General features: G+C 46.8%; 1 protein-coding gene across 3 annotated transcripts in view; it reads left to right on the plus strand.

Annotated features, from left to right (window-relative positions):
• The window catches only part of NBDY (negative regulator of P-body association), a 281,469-nt gene that overhangs the window by 46,502 nt on the left and 222,782 nt on the right, over positions 1 to 12,185 (plus strand). The window contains exon 3 of one of the 3 annotated variants that reach the window (XR_006295781.1): positions 6,774 to 6,877. The exons of the other annotated variants lie outside the window; for them this stretch is intronic. The gene's annotated coding sequence lies outside the window, so the exon portion shown is untranslated. Of the gene's footprint in view, positions 1 to 6,773; positions 6,878 to 12,185 lie in introns of those variants that run through there. 3 annotated transcript variants of the gene reach the window in all.

A 12,185-nucleotide genomic window follows, 5' to 3' on the forward strand; every position in this document is an offset into this window, starting at 1 on the left:
TTCATTCGTGGAGCCATACTGCCATCAAGTGGAAAATGTTTCTGTCCAAGGGAGCTGCATGGGCTCAAGTCCTGGGGAAAAGCTCAGGAGTGGGAAGGAGATGACCTTGTGTATATGTGTCAGTTGCAGGAAGCAGTGGGGGCTGGTGTGGGGGAGGTGTCTGCAGAAGGGGGGGGGCAGGGTGTGTGTGTGTGTGTGTGTGTGTGTGTGTGTGTGTGTGGTTTGTCCTGAAACTGCATTGGATCCCTAGCTCCTGGCCTTCCCTTCACCTGTGTGCTGGATCCGAGATTCCACCCCGGCTCCAGGGCTGAGGAAGGCACTCAGAAACCCCAGGGACAGCCTGAGATGGCTGAGCCCTGGAGTTGCCTAGGACTGCCAAGCACCAGAGTCCCGGCCCCAGAATCTCCAAAGGCCCCCGCTCCCAGTGTGGAAAGGGGCCTCCTGATGCCTGAGTGCCCCAGCATGGCACCCACCTACTCAGCACAAAGGACACCAGAGGAAACGCCCCCAGGTCCCTGCATTCAGGGGGTGAGTAGCTTCTCCTGGACCCATCCCAAAATGGCTGACAGGGAAGCTCCGCCCCCTGGGCTGCTTGGTCTTGGGGCTGCCTGCTGTGTCCCCAGAGCCCTTAGAGTTCCTGCTTCCCCGCTGGGTCCCAGTGGCAGTCACACTTCCCTCTAGGCCTCTGACCCCTCATGTGGAAAACCTGGCTTGGGCAGAGCCCAGACAACCCAGCAGCACATCCTTGCTGACCCCTGTGGCTGCCAGAAGGCAGGTTGCTGCTGCCTGGGCTTTTCAGAGACGGTTTCCGCTGGATGGCACTGTGGCTCCAGATATGGCACTCACCCCCTTTCCCTGCCCCCACTCAACCTTCCTCTCCCTGCATTTGCTGTCAAACACAGAGAAGGGAACAACAACAACAAAAATCATTCATCATCCCCTTCCATCCTCCTCCTGTTCCTCCTGCTCTTGTCTTCCTCTTCCTCCTCCTCCACCTCCTCCTCTTCCTGCTCCTGGTCCTCCTCCTCCTGGTCCTCCTCCTCCTCCTCCTCCCTAGCCCCTGGCCGCTCCTGCTGCTCCTTCAGGCCAAGGATCACCCATATCACCTCTGGCTGCTCTCCAGGCCAACTTGACCACTTTGGGGGCAAAGCTGCAAAGGTAGCTAGGCTTTTTTTGTTCTTTTTCTTTAAGTATTTTTGTGTTAATTCCAGTTAGTTAACATGCAGTGGTACATTGGTTTCAGGTGTACAATATAGTGATTCAGCATTTCCATACATCACCCTGTGCTCATCAGGGCACGTGCACTCCCTTAATCCTTATCACCTATGTCATCCAGCCCCTCCACCCCCTCCCCTCTGGTAACCATCATTTCTCTATAATGAAGAGTCTGTTTCTTGATTTCTGTATCTCTCTGTCTCTGCCTCCCACTCTCTCCCTGTCTCTCTCTCTCTCTCTGCCTCCATACTCTTTCATTTTGTTTTGTTTCCCTAAATTACATAGAGGAGTGAAATCACATGGTACTGGTCTTTCTCTGACTGACTTATTTCGCTTAGCATTATACTCTGCAGCTCCATCCGTGTCCTTACAGACGGCAAGATTTCATTCTGTTTTTATGGCTGAGTAGTGTATAGTCCATAGTGTGTGTGTGTGTGTGTGTGTGTGTGTGTGTGTGTGGTGTGTGTGTGTGTGTACACCCACGTTCTTTATCCACTCATCAGTGGATGGGACACTAGGGCTGCTTCCGTATCTTGGCTATTGTAAATAATGCTGCTAGAAACATAGGGGTGGGGTGCACGTATCCCTTTGACTTAGCGTTTCTTGTATTCTTTGGGTAAATACCCAGTAGTGCGATTGCTGGATCCTAGGGTAGGTCTGGTTTTACCTTTTTGAGGAACCTCCATACTGTTTTCCACAGTGGCTGTACCAGTTTGCGTTCCCACTGACAGTGCAGTGCAGGAGTGAGCGTTCCATTTCCTCCACGTCGTCGCCAACACCTGTTGTGTCTGGTGTTCTGGTTTTTTCGCGAGGCTTTTCTAGACTCTGCTCATCCTATTGGTTCAGCGTGAACACAGGGGACCCTCAAGGGATGCCAGCAGTGGGCTTGCAGATTGTTTTCTTTGAACCTTCAGACCCGCCCTGGCCTCGTGTTTATCTGCACTGCACCTGCTCCTTGGCAGCAGCAAACTCCCTTCTCCTGAAGCCTCCTGCTTTAGTGGGCCAAAGATTGGGCCAGAGGCGGCCAGGTCCCACAGGGGTCCAGAACCTGTTGACCCATCCTGTGGAACGGGGTCTTGCCCAGTGTCCCAAGGCTCCGAGGGCCACCAGCTACGTCCCAACACACACAGGCACACACGCGCACGCACACACACGCATGCATGCACGGCTTTATTCGGGTAGACCCTCCTGGGCAGGCACCCACACTCGCACAGAGGGACACTCTGTGCGAGGAGGCTCAGTGGGCCCGACTGACGCCCTTCCTTGTTCCTTTTTCTTCCTCCTTACCCCTTTCCGTTTGGCCTCCCACTTCCCAGTTGGGTCCAAGAGCATAGCAAAACAGGCCTCTCTCTGGACAGGGCTCAACCCCTGCCCTGAGTGGCTGAGACTTTGCCTTGGCTGATGACTCTTCCCCTAAGAGGCCCCTGCTGGTTCCACCTGTCCAGTTGGGGCGCAGTGCCTTTTGAGATCACATTCATTCTTCTCTTCTGCTACAGTTCTTTCTGTGCTTGCAGTTTGCTCTCTCCACTTTGGTCTCCTTACTCTCACTCCTCTTCTGGCACTTCTTGCTCTGTGGATGTCCCCAGAATAAAAACTGTACTTGTCCTGTGGAAGTGAAAATGGCCGCGTGGATCGGGGGAGCAAGGGACATCCCCTTACAACCATCCCTTTATTACCCTGGGAGAGTAAGGCATCCCTCACGTCCCTTGTCCCCTACATCCCCTTTTTGTGAACCTAGTGGTGTTTTCCCTGGGTGCCCTCCTACCCTCTCTTTGCCCTGCGTGCATACGCCCAGGCCCTTTGGCCCTTTGGCCCTTTGGAGTGGGCCCCTTACATACTCAAGGTGTGGCTCAGCGTCTCCTTTTGCCCTCTGCAGGCCCTACAGGCGGACCTCTGGGTCAGAACCCAGCGGTGGCACACAGGAAGGCACCCCTTTGACGACAGGCTGCCTGGCGGTGGGCCCTGTCCTGGCCAGGCAGCTTGTAGCTTGTGTCTCCTTGTCATTCCTCCTGTCTGTTACCCCCACAGTGAGGCGGGCCTAGGCTGCATCCACATCCACCACAACATTGGCCGTGGCAAGGTGGATGGTGGTGACATTCTGCTTCTCTCTGTTCCTTTCCCTTTCTATGCTGAGCCCACTGCTGGGCGGGGGCGGGGGCGGGGGCGGGGGCGGGGGCGGGGAGCTTGGGGCGGAGGGGGGCGGGTGGCGTGGGGGAGAGGGGTGCTGCGGCAGGCTGTGGGGCAGGCTGTGGGGCGCTGTTGGTGGTGATGGGTGGGGAGGGGTGTGCTAGGGGCTGGGCGGTGTGGGGGCGGCGGCGGCGGCGGGTGGGTGGGATGCGGTGGCGGGTGGCATTGTGTTTGGGGGGGGTGGGGGGTGCGTGAGGGGGAACCAGTGGTCCATGGATCCTCCTGTCACCTCTGATCTTTGGTGTGGGGCGGTGGGGGTTGGGGGGCCCTGGTGTAGCAGAAGGCCGTATAGAGGTGCAACGGTGTCCCTTCTTGGACCCTTGGTGGAGGTCACGCTCATCCTTGAAACACATGACCCAGAGGTTACTCTGCAATGAAACAGCATCATGAACCCAAGACTTGCAAAATACCTTGTGGCTTTCCATTCCATGCAGTTCTTCTTCTGACCCAAGCTCTTAAAGTCAACGCTTGAACCGGTTGGAGCCTCTTCAAGTTGTGCCCTCCTTCCCCTTGTTCTCAGTCCAGTCGCCTGACCCGGCCCGATACGGGTTTCAGTGTGTGCCTACAAGCTGTGTCCTGCATTTCCACATGCGGCTGGGAGGGGCGTGCGGGGGGCTGGGGGTCGGGGCTAAGGAAAGCACACAGGCGAGCACCCACTCCCGCCACACGCTCGGGTACACACGGGGCCACACAGGCACGCACCCAGGCATGCACCGTAGATGCAGACTGAGCATGCTCACACAGGCACACACTCACTCACACAGGGTCAGGGACGCACGCATTCCCGGGTGGGCTCTCAAAGAGGGACCTGCAGCCAGGCAGTCTTGCGTTGCATGAGTTGGTCATCTGTGAGCAGGTCTGCCCAAGCGAGGGGTGTGAATCTGGAGCCTCGCTTGTTTACCCAGATAGATGGGGACTCCCGGTTGGAGGAGAGTCAGTGGCCTTCCTCCACAGAATGGGGGGCCCCCCGTGTGGGGCCGGGCCGTGTGACTCGGGCATGTTGGATGGCCTTGCCAAGGCCCCTCCCTGTGTGAGAGCGAGGGCTGCCTGCCCAGAGCCAGTGCTTATGTGAGTGCTTGGTTCCCCGTTCTGGGGGGCCTCCTGGATGTAGCCCTGTGGTTGCAGGTTCGGGCCAGCCACTTCTGGCTGCTTTGTCCGGCCAGCCCAAGGTGCTGGTGACCTCAGCCTGTAGCTCCAGGCCCTGGGGAGCAAGCGCACCAGTGACTTACCGGCCCGCATGGTGGCTGCCGGCTTGTCCAGGAGGGGTCCTATTGGAGATAAACCCTCAGGCAGGGTCACAGAGGCGGGTTGATGTGTCTTTTGCCCTTTGCTTCTCCCAAGAGCTGGAGCCAGGAAAAATGGGGTAGGATGAAAGGAAGGGGAAAGGCCTGCATGTTGTGCAGCCTCGTGGTCAGTGGTCATTTGGCCCTGTGTACTGGGGTGGTCAGCTTGGACCCTGGTGGCTGCTTTGTTTCTATTTCCCTTGTTCTTCATTCCGTGTTGTGGGGTGTGTTTTGCCCTGTGGTTTTCGGGGTTTGATGCTTTGTGGTCTCTTTGAGTGTGGTGTGGGTTTTCGTGTTTTGTGTTTCAAGGGGGTTCTGGTGTTTGCTTCTTTGCTTTCCATTTTCTCTGTTAGGGGGTTTTTCTTGTTGTTGTTGTAGCAGCGTTTTTTTCTCGTCGTCCTCCTCCTCCTCCTCGTGGTCCTTGTTGTTGTTGTTGTTATTCATTTTGTTTGTTTGTCCTTACCTGAGTAGGATGAGGACCCAGACCTGAGGTGGTGGTTTGAAGGGGAAGGGGGCGGGGTAGGCATTCTGTTGGCTTTCATTCGTGGAGCCATACTGCCATCAAGTGGAAAATGTTTCTGTCCAAGGGAGCTGCATGGGCTCAAGTCCTGGGGAAAAGCTCAGGAGTGGGAAGGAGATGACCTTGTGTATATGTGTCAGTTGCAGGAAGCAGTGGGGGCTGGTGTGGGGGAGGTGTCTGCAGAAGGGGGGGGGCAGGGTGTGTGTGTGTGTGTGTGTGTGTGTGTGTGTGTGTGGTTTGTCCTGAAACTGCATTGGATCCCTAGCTCCTGGCCTTCCCTTCACCTGTGTGCTGGATCCGAGATTCCACCCCGGCTCCAGGGCTGAGGAAGGCACTCAGAAACCCCAGGGACAGCCTGAGATGGCTGAGCCCTGGAGTTGCCTAGGACTGCCAAGCACCAGAGTCCCGGCCCCAGAATCTCCAAAGGCCCCCGCTCCCAGTGTGGAAAGGGGCCTCCTGATGCCTGAGTGCCCCAGCATGGCACCCACCTACTCAGCACAAAGGACACCAGAGGAAACGCCCCCAGGTCCCTGCATTCAGGGGGTGAGTAGCTTCTCCTGGACCCATCCCAAAATGGCTGACAGGGAAGCTCCGCCCCCTGGGCTGCTTGGTCTTGGGGCTGCCTGCTGTGTCCCCAGAGCCCTTAGAGTTCCTGCTTCCCCGCTGGGTCCCAGTGGCAGTCACACTTCCCTCTAGGCCTCTGACCCCTCATGTGGAAAACCTGGCTTGGGCAGAGCCCAGACAACCCAGCAGCACATCCTTGCTGACCCCTGTGGCTGCCAGAAGGCAGGTTGCTGCTGCCTGGGCTTTTCAGAGACGGTTTCCGCTGGATGGCACTGTGGCTCCAGATATGGCACTCACCCCCTTTCCCTGCCCCCACTCAACCTTCCTCTCCCTGCATTTGCTGTCAAACACAGAGAAGGGAACAACAACAACAAAAATCATTCATCATCCCCTTCCATCCTCCTCCTGTTCCTCCTGCTCTTGTCTTCCTCTTCCTCCTCCTCCACCTCCTCCTCTTCCTGCTCCTGGTCCTCCTCCTCCTGGTCCTCCTCCTCCTCCTCCTCCCTAGCCCCTGGCCGCTCCTGCTGCTCCTTCAGGCCAAGGATCACCCATATCACCTCTGGCTGCTCTCCAGGCCAACTTGACCACTTTGGGGCAATCCTGCCTGGGTAGGGAAGACTTTTTTCCCTCTAGGCCTCTGACTGACCCCATGAAGGAAACTTTGCCTGAGCAGAGCCCAGAGAACCCTGCAGTACATCTTTGCTTACCCCTGTGCCTCCCAGATTGCAGGTTGTTGCAGTCTGGGCTTTTCAGAAACAGTCTTATATGAATTCTTAAAGTTTTTGCTTAGGGATAGTTTGCAAATTGTAAATATGTACTGCCATGTTAATTCATTTATTTTGTAATGTATGTTCAAAAATCTCATCATAATGCGAATGTTTTATTTAAGATACTTAATATCTAGTCATCCATATTGCTCAAGGTTTTAACTCTTGGACCTCCTTTGTGGTCCTTATCTTAGGGTTCATGAGTTCCAACCCACTTTGTACTTTTCTGCTTTCCAGGAGGAGCTAGTCGGATCACCATGCACATCTCCTCGTTCCCATTTCCTGCTTTTGCGTCTATGCAATATAAAGATTTAAAAGTGAAATAAAATATAATAAATTTATATTTTTAGTTTAATGTATGTGAGATTAGTCATTGTTAGCCTTCCTCTTGTATTATATTTGTATATTATACATCTTGTATTACTTGGGAATTTTTCTTTGAATTTGTAACGTTATTTACCTGTGAGTTGTAAACAGTTTTTTTTTTTTATTGGTTGATCGTTTTTTCTGACATTAAATTCCCTTCGTTGCATGAAAATAATCATCTTTGGATTTTTCTTGTCTAGAAAGGGACTTCAGCATTATGGGCTTTTTGAGGCCCAGTTTTATTGTGTTTTCAAAAATAATGTGAATATTGTGTGCAAAATACAGGATAGTCAAATTATTTCCCAGCTTCAAAGCGATGTTCTAGATTTTCCACAGATCTTAGAACTCTAATATCCATGTAGAAAAATATGAAAATAATTTTACCTATGTCACTTTTTCCTTCAGTCATATCTACTTAGCACCCAGAGTCCTTCCTTTGGAAAGATTTCACTTCTTAGGGAAATTGAAAATAGTATTACCTTTGCATGCTAGTCACCACTCTTTGATCGCGTAATATTTGCTGCCTTAGCCCCTACATAATTCCATGATGCTGACTATAATTGAGTTGGTTCCCTTGTGTCCTGGTCACTTCTTCTCCTCCCTGGTTCTGGAGTTTTCAGTATGTTCTGTCTGTTACCCAGGATCCTGATGCACTGCTGCTTCCTGCTCTTCAGGATCACACTGTCTATAAGTTGTGTTATTGCTGTGATGTCCTTTATTTCCTGTGTTTTAAGTCTTGCCTTTGACTTGTCATCTGGGGATGCATTGTGTCTCACCCCTTGTGTCCTAAGTTGTTGTTTCACTGGGGCTGATCTGCTGTTACCTTGAACCCTTCCCAGAATTCCTGATTTGTGGTTTTAAACTTCTGTGGCCATACATACTACTGCTGGTTTTTGCCCTTCCCCCTAGATCCTGAGTTGCTGCTTTGATTTGTCATCAGAAGCTGCCGCTCTGCTGTGTCTAGTTTCTTATATGCCAAGTAGCATATATGATCACTAACACTAGGACCATTCTGCTGCTGTTACACCCCTCATCCCTGGTTCATAAGTTAAGACTTTGACTTCCATCACTAAGACCTGTATCTTGTTTTCTGCACACTTCCCTCTGCTTTCTGAGAACACACTTTGACCTCCAGGGCATGCTGTTACTGCACTCCTTTCCCTGGGCCCGGGCCACTGCTATAATTTGTCAGCCTTAAGCTCCTGATTCAGCTGCATCCTGCTTTTTTTTCTGCCAGGACCTTAGTCACATGCTGAGTCCCAGTGATTCAGTCCAAGTTCAGTAAGTGTTGTGCACATGCCCTGAAATCTGAAACCAGCATTATGGTAAATGCAAATACTCCTGTGCCCTAGACTTCAGATGCTGTAGTAATTCCACATGCCTCTGAGCCCAAAACCCCTAGCTCTGTTGTCACTGAGTGCCAGCATGCAAGACTTGGCTCCAAGTAGGACACCTTGTATACAACTTCCCTCCATGGGTGCAAAAGGAGAACCAAAGAAGCCCAATGGCCTTTGCCTCCAAGGAATCCAACAGCTCTAGCCACCACTTCCACCACAAACATGTGCAGGGGACCTGCAAACTTGGCCACTGTGATACATATAGTATTTTCTTTATTGACCTTAGCTGACAGAACTGCTTGGAGAATACACTCCTGCACCCTCCTCAGAATCAGAGATGCTGCATCCTACTCAACTTGTACCCTTTATCTTTAACAAAATATTAGCAAACCAAATTAAAAAATACATTAGAAGGATCATATACCATGATCAAGTACGATTTATTCTTGGGATGCAGGGATATTTCAACATCCACAACTAAATCCTATGTTGCACCATATAAACAAAATGAATGATATAAATCATATGATTATCTCAATATATGCAGAAAAATTATTTGACAAAATTTATCATCCTTTTATGATAAAACCTCTCAACAAAGTGGGTGTAAAGGAAATGTACCTCAACATAATGAGGCCATTTATGACAAACCCTCAGTGGTGAAACATTAATAGCTTTTTCTCTAAGGTCAGGAGCAAAATAAGGATACACACTTTCTCCACTTTAATTCAACATAAAAGTGCGAGGACTAGCTACAGCAGTTAGGCAAACAAAAACAAACAAGCAAAAAATCATGTCAACTGGAAAGTAAGAAGTAAAACTGTCACTATCTTCAGATCACATGATATTTTATACAGAAAATCCTAAATATTCCACCAAAATAACTGTTACAACTTTACAAATTCAGTAAATTTGCAGGATACATAATTAATATGCAAAAAATCTGTTGCATTTTTACATGCTAATACTGAACAATAAGAAAAATAAATTAAGGAAGCAATCCATTTTATAATTGCATCAAATCTAATAAAACACCTAGAAATAAGTTTAACCAAGGATTTGAAAGACTTGTACCCTGAAAGCTTTAAGAGACTCTTGCAAGAAATTGAAAAAAAAAAATAAATGGAAATGTATTCCGTGATCATGAATTGGAGGAATTAATATTGTTAAAATGTAAATATTAAGCAAAGTTTATCTACACATTGTATCCAATCACTTTCAAAATTCCAATGACATTTCTTACAGAAATAGTAGAAAGAATTCTAAAATCTGTATGGAATTGTAAAAAAAAAAAATCCTAAATTGTGAAAGCAATCTTAAGAAAGAAGAACAAAACTGGATGCAACAGACTTCCTGATTTCAAACTATATACAAAGGTATAATTATCAAAACAGTATGATGTTGGTATAAAAATAGACACATAGATCAATGGAACCTAATAGAGACCCCAGAAATAAACCCATGTATGTATGGTCAATTAATTTGCTACAAAGAAGCCAGAAACTGGTACCAGACAAACAGGACAGCCATATGCAAAGGAATGTAACTGGACCACTATCTTATACCTTCCAAAAAATTATCTCAAAATAGATTAAAGACTTGAATATAAGACCTAAACCCATACAACTCCCTAGAAGAAAACTTAGCAGGTAAGCTCTTTGACATAGGTCTTGTTGATGAATTTTTGAAACTGACTCCAGTAGCAAAAGCAACAAAAGAAAATAAACAGTTGGGACTATATCAAACCAAAAAGCTTCTGTACCTTACAGGAAACCATCAACAAATGAAAAGGCAACCTAGTGAATGGGAGAAAATATTTGTATGTCATATATTTGATAAGGGGTTAGTATTCAAAACATATATTAAAAACCACAAACAACTCATTAGCTAAAAAAAAAAATCTGATGAAAAAAACAGTCCTAGGAAATGAATAGATATTTCCCAAAGAAGACATACAGATGGCTATCAGGTACATGAAAAGATGTTCAACATCACTAATCACCAGGGAAATGCAAATCAGAATCACAGTGAGAATAATCTTACACCTGTTAGAGTGTGTTTTGTCAAAAAGACAAGAAATAAATGTTTGCAAGGATGTCAAGGCAATTATACACTATTGGTGGGAATGTAAATTAGTGCTGCCACCATAGAAAACAGTATGGAGGTTTCTTAAAAAAATTCAAAATAGAGGTGCACCTGACTGGCTCAGTTGGTAGAGCATGTGACTCTTGATCTGAGTCATGAATGAAACTTCACATTGAGCATAAAGCTTACTTAAAAAAAAGTTTAAAATATGGGGCACCTGGGCGGCTCAGTCAGTTAAGCGTCCGACTTCAGCTCAGGTCATGATCTCATGGTTTGTGAGCTGAAGCCTCATGTCAGGCTCTGTACTGACAGCTCGGAGCCTGGAGCCTGCTTCGGATTCTGTGTCTCCCTCTCTGCCCCTCCTTCTCCCCCCACCTCCATCTATCTCTCTCAAAAAATAAATAAATAAACATTAAAAGCATTTTTTTTAATTAAAGAAAGAACTACCATATGATTCAGTACTTCATTTCTGGGTTTTATCTGAAGAAAACAAAAACACTGATTCAAAATGGTATCTGCACCACTGTGTTCATTACAGCATTATTTACAATCGCTCAGATATGGAAACAACCTAAGTGTCTATTGATAGATAAATGGATAAAGAAGATACCACACATACACATGCACATATGTGTATGTGTGCACACACACACACACACACAAATAATATTCAGTAATAAAAAAAATGAAAATTTGCCAGTTGTAACATTGGGGATGGTCATTGTAGGCATTATGCTAAGTGAAATAGGTCAGACAGAGAAAGTCAAATACCATATGATTTCACTTATATGTGGAATCTAATCACCCCCCCCCCCCAAAAAAAGCTTGTAGATAAAGAGAACAGATTGGTGTTTTACTAGAGGTGTGGCCATCAGTGGGCAAGATGGGTGAAGGGACTCTAAAGGTACAAACTTCCAAATTTGAAATAAGTCATGGAGATATAATGTACAGCATGGCAATGATGGTTAGTAATACTTTACTGCATATTTGAAAGTTGCTAAGAAGTCCTCATGAAAACAGAAAGTTGTGATTATGTATGGTAGTAAATGTTAACTTGATCTATTGTGGTGGTTCTTTCACAATACATACAAATATTGAATCATATTTTACAACTAAAACTAATATAGTTGAATTGTATCTCAATTAAGATGAAGAAAAAAAAAGAAAAATGAGAAAAAAATGTGACATAAAATGTGGGGTAGAGGCAAGAAAATATTGGGAATTTGTATGTATAATTGACATTATTATTGGTCTAAAATAGACTTAGAAGATATATTAAGAAAGCCTTATTGTAACTAGATAGCTAAAACCTATAGTACATACACAAAGACAAAGAGAAATGAATCAATCCATAATCTTACAAAAGTAATCAATACACAAATGAAACAGTAAAGAGGTAGAAAGGAACAAAGGATCTTTAACAGAATCAGAAAATAACTTAAAATCACAATAGAAGTTCTTAATATATAATTAGTCTGAATGAAAATAGTTTAAATTCCTCTATCAAAGTGCATAGAGTGGCTGAATGGGTAGAAATGTGACACATAACTATATTCTGCTTAAAACAAACTCACTTGAAATTTAAGGAAATGCATTTAAGAGTCTTCTTGATGTTGTTATTTGTTTCTTTGTTTCTGAAAGTGAAAGTATGGGAAGGATATTCCATGAAAAATAGACACCAACAGAAAACAGGGGTAACTATACTTAGATAAAACAGTTTAATAAGTCAAAAGCTGTGAATAGAGCCAAATGTTATTATATAATAATAGGAGAATTTTAAGAAGATATAAGAACTGTAAACATATATTCACCGAATATTGGAGCATCTAAATATATTAAACAGTTATTAACAGATCCGAAG

Source organism: Prionailurus bengalensis, chromosome X (genome assembly GCF_016509475.1).
Source record: "Prionailurus bengalensis isolate Pbe53 chromosome X, Fcat_Pben_1.1_paternal_pri, whole genome shotgun sequence".
In the NCBI taxonomy this organism is placed as follows: domain Eukaryota; kingdom Metazoa; phylum Chordata; class Mammalia; order Carnivora; family Felidae; genus Prionailurus; species Prionailurus bengalensis.